The sequence below is a fragment of the Pleurodeles waltl genome, chromosome 4_1, assembly GCF_031143425.1.
Source record: "Pleurodeles waltl isolate 20211129_DDA chromosome 4_1, aPleWal1.hap1.20221129, whole genome shotgun sequence".
Taxonomy (NCBI): domain Eukaryota; kingdom Metazoa; phylum Chordata; class Amphibia; order Caudata; family Salamandridae; genus Pleurodeles; species Pleurodeles waltl.
In genome coordinates this window covers 183,080,842-183,103,437 of record NC_090442.1, presented here as the reverse complement: position 1 = coordinate 183,103,437, position 22,596 = coordinate 183,080,842, and the positions used below count along the sequence as shown (strand labels likewise).

Sequence of the window (22,596 nt, the reverse complement as noted above, 5' to 3'; positions counted from 1 at the left end):
TTGACTGAGAAGTGTGCTGGGACCCTGCTAACCAGGCCCCAGCACCAGTGTTCCTTCACCTAAAATGTACCATTGTATCCACAATTGGCACACCCTGGCATTCAGATAAGTCCCTTGTAACTGGTACTTCTAGTACCAAGGGCCCTGATGCCAAGGAAGGTCTCTAAGGGCTGCAGCATGTCTTATGCCACCCTAGAGACCCCTCACTCAGCACCGACACACTGCTTACAAGCCTGTGTGTGCTAGTGAGAACAAAATGAGTAAGTCGACATGGCACTCCCCTCAGGGTGCCATGGCAGCCTCTCACTGCCTATGCAGTATAGGTAAGACACCCCTCTAGCAGGCCTTACAGCCCTAAGGCAGGGTGCACTATACCATAGGTGAGGGTACCAGTGCATGAGCACTGTGCCCCTACAGTGTCTAAACAAAACCTTAGACATTGTAAGTGCAGGGTAGCCATAAGAGTATATGGTCTGGGAGGTTGTCAAACACGAACTCCACAGCACCATAATGGCTACACTGAAAACTGGGAAGTTTGGTATCAAACTTCTCAGCACAATAAATGCACACTGATGCCGGTGTACATTTTATTGTAAAATACACCACAGAGGGCACCTTAGAGGTGCCCCCTGAAACTTAACCAACTAGCTGTGTAGGCTGACTGGTTCCAGCAGCCTGCCACACTAGAGACATGTTGCTGGCCCCATGGGGAGAGTGCCTTTGTCACTCTGAGGCCAGTAACAAAGCCTGCACTGGGTGGAGATGCTAACACCTCCCCCAGGCAGGAGCTGTGACACCTGGCGGTGAGCCTCAAAGGCTCACCCCTTTGTCACAGCCCAGCAGGGCACTCCAGCTTAGTGGAGTTGCCCGCCCCCTCCGGCCACGGCCCCCACTTTTGGCGGCAAGGCTGGAGGGAACAAAGAAAGCAACAAGGAGGAGTCACTGGCCAGTCAGGACAGCCCCTAAGGTGTCCTGAGCTGAAGTGACTCTAACTTTTAGAAATCCTCCATCTTGCAGATGGAGGATTCCCCCAATAGGGTTAGGATTGTGACCCCCTCCCCTTGGGAGGAGGCACAAAGAGGGTGTACCCACCCTCAGGGCTAGTAGCCATTGGCTACTAACCCCCCAGACCTAAACACGCCCTTAAATTTAGTATTTAAGGGCTACCCTGAACCCTAGAAAATTAGATTCCTGCAACAAGAAGAAGGACTGCCCAGCTGAAAACCCCTGCAGCGGAAGACCAGAAGACGACAACTGCCTTGGCTCCAGAAACTCACCGGCCTGTCTCCTGCCTTCCAAAGATCCTGCTCCAGCGACGCCTTCCGAAGGGACCAGCGACCTCGACATCCTCTGAGGACTGCCCCTTCTTCGAAAAGACAAGAAACTCCCGAGGACAGCGGACCTGCTCCAAGAAAAGCTGCAACTTTGTTTCCAGCAACTTTAAAGATCCCTGCAAGCTCCCCGCAAGAAGCGTGAGACTTGCAACACTGCACCCGGCGACCCCGACTCGACTGGTGGCGATCCAACACCTCAGGAGGGACCTCAGGACTACTCTGATACTGTGAGTACCAAAACCTGTCCCCCCTGAGCCCCCACAGCGCCGCCTGCAGAGGGAATCCCGAGGCTTCCCCTGACCGCGACTCTTTTGAACCTAAAGTCCCGACACCTGGGAGAGACCCTGCACCCGCAGCCCCCAGGACCTGAAGGACCGGACTTTCACTGGAGAAGTGACCCCCAGGAGTCCCTCTCCCTTGCCCAAGTGGAGGTTTCCCCGAGGAATCCCCCCCTTGCCTGCCTGCAGCGCTGAAGAGATCCCGAGATCTCTCATAGACTAACATTGCGAACCCGACGCTTGTTTCTACACTGCACCCGGCCGCCCCCGCGCCGCTGAGGGTGAAATTTCTGTGTGGACTTGTGTCCCCCCCGGTGCCCTACAAAACCCCCCTGGTCTGCCCTCCGAAGACGCGGGTACTTACCTGCAAGCAGACCGGAACCGGGGCACCCCCTTCTCTCCATTCTAGCCTATGTGTTTTGGGCACCACTTTGGACTCTGCACCTGACCGGCCCTGAGCTGCTGGTGTGGTGACTTTGGGGTTGCTCTGAACCCCCAACGGTGGGCTACCTTGGACCAAGAACTGAGCCCTGTAAGTGTCTTACTTACCTGGTTAATCTAACAAATACTTACCTCCCCTAGGAACTGTGAAAATTGCACTAAGTGTCCACTTTTAAAACAGCTATTTGTCAATAACTTGAAAAGTATACATGCAATTTTGATGATTTGAAGTTCCTAAAGTACTTACCTGCAATACCTTTCGAATGAGATATTACATGTAGAATTTGTGGTTCTTAAAATAAACTAAGAAAAGATATTTTTCTATATAAAAACCTATTGGCTGGATTTGTCTCTGAGTGTGTGTACCTCATTTATTGTCTTGTGTATGTACAACAAATGCTTAACACTACTCCTTGGATAAGCCTACTGCTCGACCACACTACCACAAAATAGAGCATTAGTATTATCTATTTTTACCACTATTTTACCTCTAAGGGGAACCCTTGGACTCTGTGCATGCTATTCCTTACTTTGAAATAGCACATACAGAGCCAACTTCCTACACATATGCTCTTTAAATCTGCAGAGGTGGGACATCCTCTTATAAATAACTAAGCAATATTTAGCTTCTCTCTTTGAAGTATTTATATCAATGTAAATTACAACTGACTTTCCTGTTCACTACTGTCTATATTTTCTTCAACTCCATTCTCTCAAAATGCACCTATGCCTTTTTCTTGGCTCTCAGTGTCATGTGGGAAATAGGACTGCCAGCTTAATACAGCAAACTTTACTCTTGTTACATTGCCTGTATAGAGGTGCATTTTATACTTTATAGAGTGCCTATATATCTTTCATCATGGCACCTTTGTACATGGATATGTTTTTTCATATTGCATTTCGTCATACTAAATGAAAATGTGAGCCCAGGGAGAAGAGAGCCAAGTGCTCCATAGTCACATGTCCCTGGGTACGTTATTGGCCACTTGAGTTTAGGTAAAACGTTTTTAAAGGGCTTCCAACACATTGGTTTCACTAATTTAGATGCTACCACCCTGGTGACGGAGGTGGATTTTAACTTTTTATTTGTTTAGCGCTTCGATGCTCTTTGTGAGCCGGAATGCGCTTTATAAATATATTTACATACATACATACAAGTTCAGATCCAATAAGGACCAATTCCTTCTCTCATTCTTACTGCTTATCAAATAGAGTACATTTAAATTGGGTCATAGTAACTGTTGAGATGGAAGACTTTTGCATTGCTTTGGAAAGCTGTTCCGAACTGCCTCTTATATTTCTGACAAACCCTGGACATTTCCCTTCCAATGAGTTTGACAGAAATGCAAGCCTACTGGATATTAGTCACTGACTATGAGACCTGGGGACCGAACTCTGATGTTCAGGAGGCACCCAGAAGTGCACCCCTCTTTGTGAGGATGACTACCCTCTACCCCAGGCTGTGTTTGAACTGACAGTGTGGTTCCCTTTCAGGGGTATATTCTTTTTTACATGTACCTCTTGCGATGGATTGCTTCTGGGTAAAGTCTGTTCACTCTCTCACAACTAGGGTTTGTTTATCTTCATGTCTGTGACATATATAATGGCCCTTGTTTGTGTATAGTAAACCTATAAGGTTGTTTGGACTGTGTGTGAATGTTCTGCTGATAAAGTTGTTGTTCACCATCTATTGAAACTGCACATATATAGCTCTTGTCTTCCTCTCCAAAACTGGTTGTAATCTCTTGGATCCAGATGGAGTTTAGCCAGTTAGCTAGCTTTGATTTAGTCCTCCTTAGCTTGACAGGGTAAAAAGTACTCCTTTGTCTTTTCCGGTCCGTAATCATAATTTCCTTATGAGGTGACTTCCTGTCGGCAGCCATTCTATAGCTACCTGCCTAAGCTGTTCCAGGAAGGTGCATGTCCACCCCACCAATTGATCATGCTGAGAACATGCACCTCTATGATCGAGAAGCATCCTAAATAAAGGGTACAATCTCCCCAATTTTACATGCCATGCTACAAGGGAGGATAACTACTGGTCCTTGAAGCCAAGCTTTTCACTTGTAACCAAAGAGGTTCTACACACCAGTATGGGAGAAGGACCAGAATAAACCAATATTGGGATTCCTCCTGCGTTTGCATCCTCCCTACTTACTGTGCCATAAACCTAAGGCATGACCTTGCTAACCTTTGGAACAAAGGAAGATCTTACTAGCCTGCAAGAAGAGATGAAATGTGCCTACTACCATAATAAAGTCACCTGATCTACCAGTGATCGGCAAGGCCCACTGACTAAAAGAACCTGTGTGGAGGACTTCTGGGTCAAGGAGCTGCTCCCTGCTATAGCATATGGGAAGGGTGAGTCTTCATTGTACCCGACCAGGGACTAACAACTCCATCTCGGTTGAGGAGCTGCTTCTTTGTTATTGCATATGAGAAGAGTGAGTCTTTATTATATCCGACCAGGGACTAACACTACTATCTAGTGAAGGAGCTGCTCCTTTGCTTTTACAAATGAGAAGGGTGAGACTTTTTTGCCCCTGAGTCTTGCGTATAGTTACTTCAGCTCCTTATTCAATGCCTTATAAGCAGGAGGAGGCCCCTCGAGTAGTCATCTCTCCATCCCTGCAGTTCCCAAGATATCACGGTTTGAAGCCCAAGTCAAGACCCTAAAGTACCACATAGAGAAGCATTAGGCACACACCAAAATGTACCTTCGGGCGTCCTCAGAGACTTCAGAAATCTTTGCTGAAGAAGCCCCCATTTGGGTCCGTAGCAGTTGATAATGCAGCTCCATCTGGCATCCTAGCAGCTCAGTTAACAACTAGACTGTAGACCATTTTCTTGAATGGCTCGGAGCACAAGGTAGAAGAGCAATTCGAACTGGCACCAAAAAAGCCAGACAGTGAACCAAGAAGATGCCTCGGCCATAAGTACAACACCAGTCCATGCAACCAAGCCATATCAGCCAAGAAGTCCTACACTTAAGTAGATTGCCGTTCCCATTGGAGTCTGGCATCGAGCCCTGAGCACAAGCATAAAAAATTCCGTCTTCACGTCTTCCACCATCTTCAATGCTCTGTTTGGCACTGATCAAAGGCTTTGGAGTTGACCAAGCCACTGCGAAAGACTGGCAAGCCCCACTGCCTTCAGAGCCTTACTTCATCCAGTGGCACCAAGCATCCCCACTCACTCTTGAAGTGGATACCGAGGGCACCACCAAGCCAGCACAGAAGATTCTATCAATGCTGAAAGCTTTGCCTACAGCAGGATCCATAGAATCTGAGTCACCAATTCTACAAGGACTCCAGGAGGCACTCCATGCCAGGCAAAAGTCTCTTTATTCACCCTGTTACCTGGTTGTTTTCAGCAGAACCACTTCTGCTAAACCCCTCTGAAACAAACCCTCAAAAGAGAAAGCTTGTCTTTGAAGAAGGTGACCCCTTCCTAGCTGATGCAAAATGTTCCACCTCTTCTTCTGCCTCCCCCACCTCAGCCACCAACTCTGTTACCATGCTCAAACACATTACCTCGTATGACTTCACTACATTGCCCCCCCACACCTTTCAGTGCCCCTCCTGACACCTTTTTTGATCCAGTCAGTCCATATGAACCTACGCACCCATATGACCAGCTCTTGAACACAGCGCCCACCTGTGATCCCTGGGAAAACTACAGTGTTGAGCCCTTCGTCCCCAAAACTATCTTGAATGTCAAAACTTGCCCAACTCTGCGGGCTAATCGTCCAGGCGCAATAATACCAGCATCCTTCTCAGATGACGTGTCTTGCTTCGCATCTTTGGGTTGCAACCTGAAATCCAGCAGTGTGTCCTCAACAAATCATTTGATTGGAGGCATCTTATTGGTCCCCAGGTCTGCGAGATGCTGGAGAAAATAAAGAAGGACTTGGATATTGCCCAGTCTGTGGGTGCCCTGCAAACTCCATCTGCAAAGGGTTCTTTTCTCAAGCAACAGCCCAGGAGAGGAGCCAATGCTGTGTCACCAGACCAGTCACAGTCCTACCAAAGAAGCATACTTGCCACCAGCATTCCAGTGGGGGCTACACCAAGGTGCAAATCAGGGGAAGCAACAGAGGAAGGGGCAGAAGTAGTTGTTACAGGGGCTTCCACCTCTAAACATTGACTCGCCCCACCACCTACATACACCCCTGTCTCAATCACACATCACCTGTTGGCAGGAGAGAATACATGATTTCCTTTCTCTGTGAGAGAGAGAATCATATCAGACCAGTATTTTTAGTGGGGTTTGCCAGGGCTACTGCCTAGAACATCTTAGTACTCCTCAGAACATCCCTCCGCATACACATCCTCTGCAGAGCACATCTCTGCTTTCTTGAGGTAGAGGTACAATCAGTCCTCCAGAAAAGAGGGTCCATCAAGGAATGGGTGTCTTCTTTCTTTACTTAATCCTTGCAAAAGAGGACCACTCTTTAAAGCTCATCCTGGATCTTACGCCTCTGAACAAATAATTCCTGTTGGAACATTTCCACTTGACAACCTTGCAGGATGTCATCCCCCTGCTCTGACAAGGTGACTGTATGACAGCCGTTGAGCTCAGGGCACCTTCGTCCACATACCCATCGACCTTGCCTTTCGCTAGTACCTTCTGTTTGTGGTAAGCAGATATGACTACTGTTAGAAATGGGGGTTCTGGATGGCTGTGGTATGCACTTAAGACAGGCAGAACCCACCACTCCATCCAGGGCAAGTAAATTACATTCTAAAGATAACCTGTGCTAACCCCCTGGTAGCTTGGCACTGAGCAGCCAGAGCTAATATATAGAGCGTTTGGCAAAACAATTATATCAGTGACACAATGAATACACCACAAAAAAGAGACTTCTCACAAGGTAATTGTAGGAAGTTGGCTCTGTATGCACTATTTCAAAGTAAGGAATAGTATGCACAGAGTCCAAGGGTTCCCTTTAGAGGTAAGATAGTGGCAAAAAGAGATAATACTAATGCTCTATTTTGTGGTAGTGTGGTCGAGCAGTAGGCTTATCAAAGAAGTAGTGTTAAGCATTTGTTGTACACACACAGGCAATAAATGAGGAACACACACTCAGAGACAATTCCAGGCCAATAGGTTTTTGTATAGAAAAATATATGTTCGATGGCATCTGTCGCTGTAGATACGCATGTTCTGCAATAGCTCGCCATCTGGTGTTGGGCCGGAGTGTTACAAGTTGTTTTTCTTCGAAGAAGTCTTTCGAGTCACGGGACCGAGTGACTCCTCCTTTTGTCTCCATTGCGCATGGGCGTCGACTCCATCTTCGATTGTTTTTTTTCCGCCATCGGGTTCGGACGTGTTCCTGTCGCTCCGAGTTTCGGAACGGAAAATTAGCTAATTTCGGAAGATTTTCGTCGGTATTGTTGCGTTCGGGATCGGCGTACTTAGATTCCACACCGCATCGAAGATCGAAGAGCTCCGGTGCCCTTCGGGGTAGTTTTTCGATCCTCCGTCGGGGCCTGGTCGGCCCGACCGCGTGCTGAAGAACGCCGATGGAACGGACCCCGTTCCGTTTCTGCCCCAAATGCCACAATAAATACCCCTACACAGACCAACACTTGGTCTGCAACCTGTGCCTGTCACCTGAGCACAGCGAAGACACCTGCGAGGCCTGTCGTGCGTTCCGGTCCCGAAAAACACTCCGAGACCGTCGAGCCAGAAGACTCCAAATGGCGTCCGCACCGACAGCCCAACGGGAGTTCGAGGAACAGGAAGAAGAAGGTACCTTCTCGATCCAAGACTCAGACTCCGAAGGATTCGACGATACACAAACCGTGAGTAAGACGTCGAAAAACACACAAAGAAACATTTACAAGGCCCAGGGGACGCCACTGCCATCCGGCCATGGCTCAACCCATAAATTCGGTGACCGACCGTCGGCACCGAAAAAGGCCCAAACAGTGCCGAGATCGTCCGACTCCGGTCGAGACACCGGCACGCAGCCTTCTCGGGACCGAGAAAGTGCTGGAGACAAGCCTCGACACCGAGATGCCGGTGTGGACACGGCTCGACGCCGAGACAGCGGCACCGAAACAGATCGACGCCGAGAGGTTTCGGCCCCGAAAAGGAAAAAAGTCACCTCGGAGCCGAAAAAACACGCAGACAAAGTTTCGATGCCGAAACAAACTGCAAGCGACCCAGCTTCAGGCTCTTATACAGAAGAGCACTCGCTAACCTCCCAAATGCAAAAGCATAGGTTTGAGGAAGAGCTACAAGCAACTGATGTGGACCATACGCAAAAGCGTATCTTTATTCAGCAGGGGACAGGAAAAATAAGCACCCTTCCCCCCATTAGGAGAAAGAGAAGGTTGGAGTTCCAGACGGAACAAGCACCACAACCAAAAGTGGTGAAAAGAGTTACACCACCGCCCTCTCCTCCGCCCGTGATTAACGTTTCACCAGCACAAACTCCATCACACTCCCCAGCTCACACCAACATGAGCCAGGGTGACCAAGATCAGGACGCATGGGACCTATACGACGCCCCAGTGTCAGATAACAGCCCGGAGGCATACCCTACAAAGCCATCTCCACCAGAAGACAGCACCGCGTACTCTCAGGTGGTGGCTAGAGCAGCACAATTTCACAACGTAAGCCTCCACTCAGAACAGGTCGAGGATGATTTCTTGTTCAACACACTCTCCTCCACCCACAGCTCATATCAAAGCCTGCCTATGCTCCCTGGTATGCTCCGGCACGCAAAAGACATATTTAAGGAGCCGGTCAAAAGTAGGGCAATCACACCAAGGGTGGAAAAAAAGTACAAGCCGCCTCCTACGGACCCGGTTTTCATCACTACACAGCTGCCACCAGACTCTGTTGTTGTAGGAGCAGCTAGGAAAAGGGCCAACTCTCACACATCTGGAGATGCACCACCCCCAGATAAAGAAAGCCGCAAGTTCGATTCAGCTGGTAAAAGAGTCGCAGCACAAGCTGCAAACCAGTGGCGCATCGCGAACTCCCAGGCACTACTTGCGCGCTATGACAGAGCCCACTGGGACGAGATGCAACATCTCATTGAACATCTGCCCAAGGACTTACAAAATAGGGCAAAACAGGTGGTTGAGGAGGGACAGGCCATTTCCAACAACCAGATCCGCTCCTCCATGGACGCTGCAGATACAGCTGCACGGACAATTAATACATCTGTAACTATCAGAAGGCATGCATGGCTCCGAACGTCTGGATTTAAACCAGAGATTCAACAAGCAGTTCTCAATATGCCTTTTAATGAAAAAGAACTGTTCGGTCCAGAAGTGGACACAGCGATTGAGAAACTCAAAAAAGATACGGACACTGCCAAAGCCATGGGCGCACTCTACTCCCCGCAGAGCAGAGGGAATTACAGCACATTCCGTAAAACGCCCTTTCGAGGGGGGTTTCGGGGTCAAAGCACACAAGCCAGCACCTCACAAGCAACACCGTCCAATTACCAGGGACAGTATAGAGGAGGTTTTCGGGGACAATATAGAGGAGGGCAATTCCCTAGAAATAGAGGGAGATTTCAAAGCCCCAAAACCCCTACTACTAAACAATGACTCACATGTCACTCACCCCCTCCACACAACACCAGTGGGGGGAAGAATAGGTCATTATTACAAAGCATGGGAGGAAATCACTACAGACACTTGGGTTCTAGCAATTATCCAACATGGTTATTGCATAGAATTTCTACAATTCCCTCCAAACATACCACCAAAAGCACAAAATTTAACAACACACCATTCCAATCTCCTGGAGATAGAAGTGCAGGCACTATTGCAAAAGAATGCAATCGAATTAGTGCCAAACACACAAATAAACACAGGAGTTTACTCACTGTACTTTCTGATACCAAAGAAGGACAAAACGCTGAGACCAATCCTAGACCTCAGAGTAGTGAACACTTTCATCAAATCAGACCACTTCCACATGGTCACACTACAAGAAGTATTGCCATTGCTAAAAATACACGACTACATGGCAACTTTAGACCTCAAGGATGCTTATTTCCATATACCAATACACCCATCGCACAGGAAATACCTAAGGTTTGTATTCAAAGGAATACATTACCAATTCAAGGTACTGCCTTTCGGATTAACAACCGCACCAAGAGTCTTTACCAAATGTCTAGCGGTAGTCGCTGCACACATAAGAAGGCAGCAAATACATGTGTTCCCATATTTGGACGACTGGCTAATCAAGGCCCATTCGTTCATACGGTGCTCAAATCACACAAACCAGATCATACAAACCCTCTTCAAACTCGGGTTCACCGTCAACTTTACAAAATCCAACATTCTGCCGCGCAAGGTACAACAATACCTAGGAGCCATAATAGACACATCAAAGGGAGTAGCCACTCCAAGTCCACAAAGAATTCTAAATTTCAACACCATCATACAACGCATGTATCCAACACAAAAGATACAGGCAAAGATGGTATTACAACTCCTAGGCATGATGTCATCATGCATAGCCATTGTCCCAAACGCACGACTGCACATGAGGCCCTTACAACAATGCCTAGCATCACAGTGGTCTCAAGCACAGGGTCACCTTCTAGATCTGGTGTTAATAGACCGCCAAACTTATCTCTCGCTTCTGTGGTGGAACAACATAAATTTAAACAAGGGGCGGCCTTTCCAAGACCCAGTGCCACAATACGTAATAACAACAGATGCTTCCATGACAGGGTGGGGAGCACACCTCGATCAACACAGCATACAAGGACAATGGAACGTACATCAAACAAAACTGCATATCAATCACCTAGAACTTCTAGCAGTTTTTCAAGCACTAAAAGCTTTCCAACCAATAATAGTTCACAAATACATTCTCGTCAAAACAGACAACATGACAACAATGTATTATCTAAACAAGCAGGGAGGGACGCACTCCACGCAGTTAAGCCTGCTAGCACAGAAAATTTGGCATTGGGCAATTCACAACCAAATTCGCCTAATTGCACAGTTTATACCAGGGATCCAAAATCAACTCGCAGACAATCTCTCTCGAGATCACCAACAGGTCCACGAATGGGAAATTCACCCCCAAATTCTGAACACTTATTTCAAACTCTGGGGAACACCTCAGATAGACTTGTTTGCGACAAGGGAGAACGCAAAATGCCAAAACTTCGCATCCAGATACCCACACAAACAATCCCAAGGCAATGCCCTATGGATGAACTGGTCAGGGATATTTGCTTACGCTTTTCCTCCTCTCCCTCTCCTTCCTTACCTGGTAAACAAACTCAGTCAAAGCAAACTCAAACTCATATTGATAGCACCAACTTGGGCAAGGCAACCCTGGTACACAACGCTGCTAGACCTATCAGTGGTACCCTGCATCAAATTGCCCAACAGGCCAGATCTGTTGACACAGCACAACCAAAAGATCAGACACCCAGATCCAGCATCGCTGAATCTAGCAATCTGGCTCCTGAAATCCTAGAATTCGGGCACTTACAACTTACCCAAGAATGTATGGAAGTCATAAAACAAGCCAGAAGGCCATCCACCAGGCACTGCTATGCAAGTAAATGGAAGAGGTTTGTTTGCTACTGCCATATTAATCAAATACAACCATTACACACAACTCCAGAACATGTAGTGGGTTACTTGCTTCACTTACAAAAATCTAACCTAGCTTTCTCTTCCATTAAGATTCACCTTGCAGCAATATCTGCATACCTGCAGACTACCTATTCAACTTCCCTATATAAGATACCAGTCATTAAAGCATTCATGGAGGGCCTTAGGAGAATTATACCACCAAGAACACTACCTGTTCCTTCATGGAACCTAAATGTTGTCTTAACTAGACTTATGGGTCCACCTTTTGAACCCATGCACTCCTGCGAAATACAGTTCCTAACCTGGTAGGTGGCATTTCTCATCGCCATTACTTCCCTAAGAAGAGTAAGCGAGATTCAGGCGTTTACAATACAGGAACCTTTTATACAACTACACAAAAATAAAGTCGTCCTAAGGACCAATCCTAAATTTTTGCCAAAGGTTATTTCACCGTTCCATCTAAATCAAACAGTGGAACTACCAGTGTTCTTTCCACAGCCAGATACCGTAGCTGAAAGGGCACTACATACATTAGATGTCAAAAGAGCATTGATGTATTACATTGACAGAACAAAAAACATCAGAAAGACTAAACAACTCTTTATTGCCTTTCAAAAACCTCACGCAGGAAACCCAATTTCAAAACAAGGTATAGCCAGATGGATAGTTAAATGCATCCAAATCTGCTACCTTAAAGCTAAACGACAGCTGCCCATTACACCAAGGGCACACTCAACCAGAAAGAAAGGTGCTACCATGGCCTTTCTAGGAAACATCCCAATGCAAGAAATATGTAAGGCAGCCACATGGTCTACGCCTCACACATTCACCAAGCACTACTGTGTAGACGTGTTATCCGCACAACAAGCCACAGTAGGTCAAGCCGTATTAAGGACATTATTTCAGACTACTTCCACTCCTACAGGCTGATCCACCGCTTTTGGGGAAATAACTGCTTACTAGTCTATGCAGAACATGCGTATCTACAGCGACAGATGCCATCGAACTGAAAATGTCACTTACCCAGTGTACATCTGTTCGTGGCATCAGTCGCAGTAGATTCGCATGTGCCCACCCGCCACCCCGGGAGCCTGTAGCAGTTTGGAAGTTACCTCCATTTATTTATATATGTATCATCTCAACCTTAAATACGTGCATACTTAGTCACTCCATTGCATGGGCACTATTACTACAATTCAACTCCTACCTCACCCTCTGCGGGGAAAAACAATCGAAGATGGAGTCGACGCCCATGCGCAATGGAGACAAAAGGAGGAGTCACTCGGTCCCGTGACTCGAAAGACTTCTTCGAAGAAAAACAACTTGTAACACTCCGGCCCAACACCAGATGGCGAGCTATTGCAGAACATGCGAATCTACTGCGACTGATGCCACGAACAGATGTACACTGGGTAAGTGACATTTTCATTTCTTAGTTTATTTTAAGAACCGCAGGTTCAAATTTTACATGTAATACTTTAAATGAAAGGTATTGCAGGTAGGTACTTTAGGAACTTTGAATAATCAAAATAGCATATACAGTCTTCACATAAATCACATATAGCTATTTTAAAACTAGACAGTGCAATTTCCAACAGTTCATGGGGGGAGTAAGAGCTTGTTAGTTTTTGCAGGTAAGTAAACCACCTACGGGGTTCAAGTTTGGGTCCAAGGTAGCCCACCGTTGGGGGTTCAGAGCAACCCCAAAGTTACCACACCAGCAGCTCAGGGCCGGTCAGGTGCAGAGTTCAAAGTGGTGCCCAAAACGCATAGGCTTCAATGGAGAAGGGGGTGCCCCGGTTCCAGTCTGCCAGCAGGTAAGTACCCGCGTCTTTAGAAGTGGGGAGACAGGCCGGAAGAGCTGGGGCCAAAGCAGTTGGTGTCTCCGTCTTCTCTGCAGGGTTTTTCAGCTTAGCAGTCCTCTTCTTCTTAGGAATCTGAGTTCCTATGTTCTGGGGAGCCCCTAATATTGAATTTAGGGGTGTGTTTAGGTCTGGGAGGGCAGTAGCCAATGGCTACTGTCCTTTAGGGTGGCTACACCCTCTTTGTGCCTCCTTCCTGAGGGGAGGGGGGCACATCCCTATTCCTATTGGGGAAAAACCCTGCAGAGAAGACGGAGACACCAACTGCTTTGGCCCCAGCTCTACCGGCCTGTCTCCCCACTTCTAAAGACACTGCTCCAGCTACGCTTTCCCCAGGGGGACGCCATTTTACAAGTGTACTGGACATAGGTCACTACCTATGTACAGCTACATAATGGTAACTCCCAACCTGGGCATGTTTGGTATCAAACATGTCGGAATCATACCCCAATACTATTGGAAGTATGATTCCATGCACTCTGGGGGCTCCTTAGAGGACCCCCCAGGATTGCTCACACTAGTCTTCAAGGGTTTTCCGGGCAGCCTGCGCTGCTGCCACCCCACAGACCGTTTTCTGCCCTACTGCTTCTTGACTAGTTCAGGCAGGGTGTAAAGAAATGGCTCCCTGTTGCAGTTACCCCCCACTTTTTGCCTGATACTGATGCTGACTTGACTGAGAAGTGTGCTGGGACCCTGTTAACCAGGCCCCAGCACCAGTGTTCTTTCACCTAAAATGTACCATTGTCTCCACAATTGGCACAACCCTGGCACCCAGGTAAGTCCCTTGTAACTGGTACCCCTGGTACCAAGGGCCCTGATGCCAGGGAAGGTCTTTCAGGGCTGCAGCATGTCTTATGCCACCCTAGGAACCCCTCACTCAGCACAGACACACTGCTTGCCAGTTTGTGTGTGCTGGTGGGGAGAAAATGACTAAGTCGACATGGCACTCCCCTCAGGGTGCCATGCCAACCTCACACTGCCTGTGGCATAGGTAAAAGTCACCCCTCTAGCAGGCCTTACAGCCCCAAGGCAGGGTGCACTATACCACAGGTGAGGGCATAGGTGCATGAGCACTATGCCCCTACAGTGTCTAAGCAAAACCTTAGACATTGTAAGTGCAGGGTAGCCATAAGAGTAGATGGTCTGGGAGTCTGTCAAAAACGAACTCCAGAGCTCCATAATGGCTACACTGAATACTGGGAAGTTTGGTACCAAACTTCTCAGAATAATAAATCCACACTGATGCCAGTGTTGGATTTATTAAAAAATGTACACAGAGGGCACCTTAGAGATGCCCCCTGTATTTTACCCAGTTGTTCGGTGCAGGACTGACTGGTCTGTGCCAGCCTGCTGCTGAGAGACGAGTTTCTGACCCCATGTGGTGAGGGCCTTTGTGCTCTCTGAGGACAGAAACAAAAGCCTGCTCTGGGTGGAGGTGTCACTGGCCAGTCAGGACAGCCCCTAAGGTGTCCTGAGCTGAGGTGACTCTGACTTTTAGAAATCCTCCATCTTGCAGATGGAGGGTTCCCCCAATAGGAATAGGGATGTGCCCCCCTCCCCTCAGGAAGGAGGCACAAAGAGGGTGTAGCCACCTTAAAGGACAGTAGCCATTGGCTACTGCCCTCCCAGACCTAAACACACCCCTAAATTCTGTATTTAGGGGCTCCCCAGAACATAGGAACTCAGATTCCTGCAACCTAAGAAGAAGAGGACTGCTAAGCTGAAAAACCCTGCAGAGAAGACGGAGACACCAACTGCTTTGGCCCCAGCTCTACCGGCCTGTCTCCCCACTTCTAAAGACACTGCTCCAGCGACGCTTTCCCCAGGGACCAGCGACCTCTGAAGCCTCAGAGGACTGCCCTGCTCTAGAAGGACCAAGAACTCCCGAGGACAGCGGCTCTGTTCATCCAAGACTGCAACTTTGTTTCCAAAGGAGCAACTTTAAAACAACTGCGTTTCCCGCCGGAAGCGTGAGACTTGTTACTCTGCACCCGACGCCCCCGGCTCGACTTGTGGAGAAACAACACTTCAGGGAGGACTCCCCGGCGACTACGAGACTGTGAGTAGCCAGAGTTGCCCCCCTGATCCCCCACAGCGACGCCTGCAGAGGGAATCCCGAGGCTCCCCCTGACCGCGACTGCCTGCTTCCCAGATCCCGACGCCTGGTAAAGACTCTGCACCCGCAGCCCCCAGGACCTGAAAGATCGGAACTCCAGTGCAGGAGTGACCCCCAGGAGGCCCTCTCCTTTGCCCAGGTGGTGGCTACCCCGAGGAGCCCCCCCCTTGCCTGCCTGCATCGCTGAAGAGACCCCTTGGTCTCCCATTGATTTCCATTGGAAACCTGACGTGTGTTTGTTTATGTGAAGACTGTATATGCTATTTTGATTATTCAAAGTTCCTAAAGTACCTACCTGCAATACCTTTCATTTAAAGTATTACATGTAAAATTTGAACCTGTGGTTCTTAAAATAAACTAAGAAAATATATTTTTCCATACAAAAACCTATTGGCCTGGAATTGTCTGAGTGTGTGTTCCTCATTTATTGCCTGTGTGTACAACAAATGCTTAACACTACTCCTTTGATAAGCCTACTGCTCGACCACACTACCACAAAATAGAGCATTAGTATTATCTTTTTGCCACTATCTTACCTCTAAGGGGAACCCTTGGACTCTGTGCATACTATTCCTTACTTTGAAATAGTGCATACAGAGCCAACTTCCTACACAGGGGAAGGCAGAACAAAGGATTTCCTGTGGGAGAGGCAACACCCTCTCCCTTGGAAATAGATGTTTCGAGGCTTGGGAGGGGTAGCCTCCCCAAACCACAAGTTTGCTTTGAAGGGCACATTTGGTGCCCTCCTTGCATAAACCTGTTTGCACCAGTACAGGGACCCCCGGTCCTTGCTCTGTCACGAAACTGGACAAAGGAAAGGGGATTGACCACTCCCCTGTCCATCACCATCCCAGGGGTGGTGCCCAGAACTCCTCCAGGTTGGCACTCGATTCTGCCCTCTTGAAACTAAGATGTGCAGAGGCCCCTGGGAGCATCTGAGTGGCCAGGTCAGGCAGGTGACGTCAGATACCCCTCCTAATAGGTGGTCACCTGAAAAGGTGACCAAACCCCCTCTTAGGGCTATTTAGGGATTCCCTTGCGGGTGGGTCCCCAGATTTGACGTGCAAGACTCCACCAGGACCTGCATGGTTTACTTCTACTTCTGGCCACTGAAATCGTAACTAGAGTCTTCAGGAAATGACGAGACTGCAACCCCTGAGACGACCCCGCCTTGCAACATTGTTTCTCCGGCTCCGTCCAGCAACTGCAACATTTCCCCAGCTGTGCATCCTGTGGGATGCACAGCTGAGGAACTTTATGTTTGCGTACTTGGAAAAAAGGTTCTTCAAGAGTGAATGCTTGTTTTTCACTAACTCTTCGTAGTGAAGTAATGGCTACTAGGAAAGCAACTTTCCAGGTTAAGAATTGAATCTCACAGGAATGCATGGGTTCAAAAGGTGGGCCCATTAATCTTGTGAGTACAATATCGAGATTCCAAGCAGGAACAGGTGGTGTGCTGGGTGGAATAATATGTTTTGTTCCTTCCATGAAGGCTTTTGTAACTGGGACTCTGAAGAGTGAGGTATGCTGAACAGTCTGCAAATATGCTGATATGGCAGTAAGATGAATTTTAATAGATGAGAAAGCTAAATTTGACTTCTGTAAATGAAGTAGGTAGCACACAATATATTGTATTGATGCTGTAAGTGGGTCAGTATTTTTAGATTGACAGTAATAAACAAATCGTTTCCATTTGTTAGCATACCGTTGCCTAGTTGTAGGCTTGCATGCTTGTTTGAGAACTTCCATGCATTCTAATGGAAGTTGTAAGTATCCAAATTCTATGAATTCAGAAGCCAAATCCCTAAGTTGAGAGCACTGGGATTTGGATGTCTGATTTGTCCTTTGTTTTGTGTTAACAAATCCGGTCTGTTTGGAAGTTTAGAGTGAGGCACTACTGATAGGATTAGGAGTTATGTGTACCAATGTTGTCGTGCCCACGTTGGGGCTATGAGTATCATGGTGAGAGAAGCCTGACGCAGTTTGTTGACCAGAAATGGAAGTAGTGGGAGAGGGGGGTGAAAAGGGTAAGCAAATATCACTGACCAGTTGATCCATAGAGCATTGCCCTTGGACAGAGGGTGTGGGTGTCTGGATGCGAAGTTTTGGCATTTTGCGTTTTCGTGTTTAGCGAACAGGTCTATTTCTGGAATTCCCCACTTTTAAAAGTACTGATGAAGTACTTGAGGGTGAATTTACCATTTGTGTATCTGTTTGTGTGTTCTGCTTAGGAGATCCGCTAGCTGATTGTGTATTCCTGGGATGTATTCTGCTAGTAGATGAATTTGACTGTGAATTGCCCATTTCCATATTGTTTGGACTAGAAGGGACAGTTGAGGTGATTGTGTCCCCCCCCCTTGTTTCTTTAGGTAATACATGGTCGTCATATTGTCTGTTTTCATCAAGACAGTCATGTGTTTGAGAAGTGGCTGAAACGCTTTTAGGGCAAGGAACACAGCCAATTCTAAATGGTTTATGGGATAATTTAGCTGTTTTTAATCCCATTCCCCTTGAATGGTAATGTTGTTGTGATGAGCTCCCCTACCTGTCATTGATGCATCTGTTGTTATGGTCGTCTGAGGCACGGGGTCTTGAAACGACCCGCCCCTTTATTAAATTGCTGAGATTCCACCATTGAAGGAACTTGTGCTTTTGGCGGTCTAACAACAATAGATCTTGCAATTGACCCTGTGCTTAAGACCGTTGCTGCTGTGAGAGGCACTGTTGTAGTGCCCTCATGTTCAGTCTTGCATGCAGTACAATTGCTATGCAGGATGCCATCATTCCTAATCGTTTTATGATAAATCTTACATTGTATTGTTGATTTGGCTGCATTTGTGGTATGAGGTTTTGGAAAGCTTGTATCCTTTGTGTATTTGGATAGACTAAGGCAGAGGTCTTCAAACTGGGGGGTGGGCCCCCCTGGGGGGCCTCAAGTGGTCCCATGGGGGTGCCAGACTCAGGCCAAAAGAAGCATTATACAGATAACAGGCCTTTGTTTTAAGCAGAAGCATCTTATTGCGTTTTTAAAAAGGAAACAGTACTTAACTGCAATGTTTAAATAGGTCTAGACATATTTTAACATTGCCATCTTACGAAAATAAATGTGAAAAATTCTGGAGGGGGGTGGGGAGGGAGCAATGATTTTTATTTTCCAACTGGGGGGGCGCTTCATTAAAAAGCTTGGAGACTACTGGTCTAAGGCTTTTTGCATATTGAGAATAGCACCTAGTTAAGTCTGCACCTGTGCTGGTTGAAGATGGGATTTTTGGTAGTTGAGAGTGAACCCTATTTTATGTAGGGTCTCTATTGTGTATTGAGTGTGTTGTTGACATTGTATAAAATTGCTTGATTTTATTAGCCAATCGTCTAGATATGGAAAGACATGTATGTGTTGACTTCTTAGGTAGGCTGCTACTACCGCTAGACGTTTTGTGAATACCCTTGGAGCTTTTGTTCTACTGAACGGTAGAACTTTGAATTGATAATGTTTTCCTGCTATCACAAACCTTAGGTATTTTCTGTGAGCTGGATGGATGGGTATATGATAAGATTCATCTTTGAGGTCTAATGCAGTCATGTAATCTTGTTTTTGTAGTAGTGGAAAGACGTCCTACAGAGTTACCATGTGAAAGTGTTCTGACAGGATATATAGATTTAGGGATCTGAGGTCTAGGATGGGCCTGAGAGTGCCATCCTTTTTGAGGATGAGGAAGTATAGCGAGTATACTCCTGTTCCTTGTTGAGAATGGGGGACCAATTATATTGCTTGTTTTAGTAGTAGCAATTGTACTTCTTGTTGTAACAGAACATTGTGTTCTGGGGACAGTTTGTGATAACGTGAGGAATGTTTGGGGGAAGGGGTTAGAAATCAATTCTAGGCAATAGCCATTGCGCAGAATTGACACTACCCATTGATCCGTGGTGATATTTTGCCACTGGGAGTGGAATTGCTGCAGTCTGCCCCCCACAGGAGATGTGTGGGGTTGAGGGATGGTAAATAATTCACTGTTTAGATGTGGTAGTGGCTTGTTTTGAGGCCTGGAACTTGCCTCTGGTTCTAAAGTATTGGCCTCTATAAGAACCTCTAAATCCCCCCCCTCTGGTACTGCTGTTGCCCTTGTTTTGCATGGGAGGTAGAAGCCTCTGTGAATTGTGGCTTGAATCCTCCTCTAAATTGTTGCCTACAAAAGGAGCCTCTGTAGGGTATTTTATTTAAGGCTTCCATTGCTTTGGCTGTGTCCGAGTCTTTTCTGAGTTTTTCTATGGCAGTATCAACCTCAAGGCCAAACAGGTGTTTTTATTAAAAGGCATATTTAGCACTGCCTGCTGTATTTTTTGGTTTGAAACCAGAGGAATGTAGCCATGCATGTCTGTGTGTAGTGATGGCAGTATTCACGCTTCTAGCTGCTGTATCTGCAGCATCAAGGGCAGACCGTATTTGGTTGTTACTTATGGCCTGGCCCTCTTCTACAACCTGTTGTGCTCTCCACAGGTCTTCTTTCTTCAGGAATCCACTGCTTGTTTTCTTGTTTCTTGCAGGCTTGTCTGGTCGTCTTCTTTTTCTTTTTTTCCTCATTTTGGGTGGTTTGGTGAAAGTCCAGTGATTTACTCCTTCATTCCTGTTTGCTGGGGGGATAGGGGGAGGGAAACTGTGGTACTTACCTTTGTGGTTTTCTGGTACTCCCAGCTCCCCTCTACATATTCTACTTACCTAGTACCTAGGTTGGGCTCCTGTGTTCGCATTCCATTTTTTTTAAGTATATGGTTTGTGCGCTCCCCCTAGGGTCACTATTGGTTATTGCTATTTGCACTTTTTCTAACCTTTTCTATGCCTATTTTTGACTGCTTGTGTATATATTTAGTGCATTTCTTACCTCCTATTGGAGGGTTGCCCTTCTAGTAATTTGTGGTATTGTGTTCCAAAAATAAAGTACCTTTATTTTTGTACAACTGCGTGTTTTCTTTCACGTGTGTAAGTGCTGTGTGACTACAGTGGTATTGCATGAGCTTTCCATGCCTCCTGGATAGGTCTTGGCTGCTCATCCACAGCTACCTTTAGAGAGCCTTGCTTCTAGACACTGCCTACACCCCACTAAAAGGGGATACCTGAACCTGGTAAAAGGTGTAAGTACCTTGGATACCCACCATACACACCAGGTCAGCTTCCTACAGTTGGACTCTTAAAAATAAATAAAAAAAATGAATAAATAAATAAATAAATTCACGAAGAGGTGTGATGTCATATTGCCTTGCCTCTTCTTCGCCTACAGAGAGGTTCCTCAAAAGGGAGTGGGCAACAGCCCCTTTGAACTTTTATTTGGACACCCTGTTAAGGAGCCCTTTGCCCTTATGAAGGAAGGCTGGGAGCAACCTCTTAAGCCTCCCAAACAGGTCATTGTGGATTATGTATTGGGCCTAAGATCCAGAATGGCTGAATACATGAAAAGGGCATCCAAAAATCTTCAGTCTAGCCAAGAACAGCAGAAGCAGTGGCATGACCAGAATGCTGTACTGACTGTGTAGCAGCCTGCACAGAAGGTGTGGGTCCAGGAACATTCCAAGATAAATGGAGTTGTCCCCACACTATTATAGAGAGAAAAGGTGAGGTCACCTACCTGGCTGACATGGGCACTCCCAGAAGCCCCACAGGGTGCTTCATGTGAACCGCCTAAAACCTTAATATGACAGGGTTGACATGACCCTGCTCATGGCTACTGATGGAGGTCAGGAGGAAGAGAGTGACCCTCTTCCTGACCTCTTCTCTCACAATACTGTGGATGGTTCAGTAGAGGGAGTTGTTCTTGCTGACTGCCTCTTTAACAAACAGAAGGATGATTGTAAAAATACCTTAGGTTAGTTCTCCGAGCTGTTCTCTTTGACCCCTGGTCAAACAACATGGCGTGAACACACCATTGACACAGGTGATAGCCTGTCTTTCAAAAGCAAAATATACAGGCAGCCTGATCATGTCAGGAATGCATCAAGGCAGAAGTACAAAAGATGCATGACCTAGGTGTTATTGAGCCTTCAGACAGCCCTTGGACTTGTCCTGAAGTCCTAGTACCAAAACCCCACTCTCAAAATGCAAAGGAGGGAGATGAGGTTCTATGTGAACTTCAGAGGTCTCAATACAGTAACAAAAACTGATGCTCATCCAATCCTCAAGGCAGGTGAGCTAATAGATACTCTAGCTGCTGCCAAGTATCTTACCACTCTTGATTTACCCACTGGATATGGCAGATTAAATTATCAGAGGATGCTTAATCCAAAACAGCATTCTCCACTCCTAGTGGGCACTAACAGTTTACAGTGATGCCCTTTGGATTGTAGGCACTTTAGCTCCACCTGGGAGGATCACCTTGTCCACCTTGGAAATGTATTGGAGGCGCTGCAAAAATCAGGCCTCACTATCAAGGCATCAAATGCCAGATAGGGCAGAGCAAAGTGGTTTATCTGGGACACCTGGTAGGTGGAGCCCAGATCCAGCCACTCCATGGCAAAATCCAGACTATCCTGGATTGGTCTGCTCCTACAACTCAGACCCAAGTCAGAGCCTTTCTAGGCCTGACTGGGTACTATAGGAAGTTCATTAAGAACTATGGCTCCATTGTAACCCCCTTAAATGACCTCACATCCAATAGGATACCCAAGAAAGTTTTATGGGCAGGTAGCTGCCAAAAAGCTTTTGATGACCTGAAACAGGCCACATGTTCTGCTCCCATACTAAGAAGCCGTGACTACTAAAAGCAGTTAATTGTACAAACAGATGCTTCTGAGATAGGGATAGGGGCAGTACTCTCTCAGCTAAATGATGAGGGCAAGGATCAACCTGTAGCTTTCATAAGAGGAAGGTTGACCCCTAGGGAAAATTGTTGGTCAGCCATTGAAAGGGAAGCCTTTGCTGTGCTCTGGGCCTTGAAGAGCAGAGACCATAATTGTTTGGCACTCACTTCCTAGTTCAGTCAGACC

At 46.9% G+C, this 22,596-nt stretch overlaps 1 protein-coding gene across 1 annotated transcript in view; it reads left to right on the top strand.

Moving 5' to 3' along the window:
* LOC138287526 (protein mono-ADP-ribosyltransferase PARP12-like) overlaps positions 1-22,596 on the top strand; it is a 266,656-nt gene that overhangs the window by 117,913 nt on the left and 126,147 nt on the right. The gene's annotated exons all lie outside the window — the stretch shown is intronic.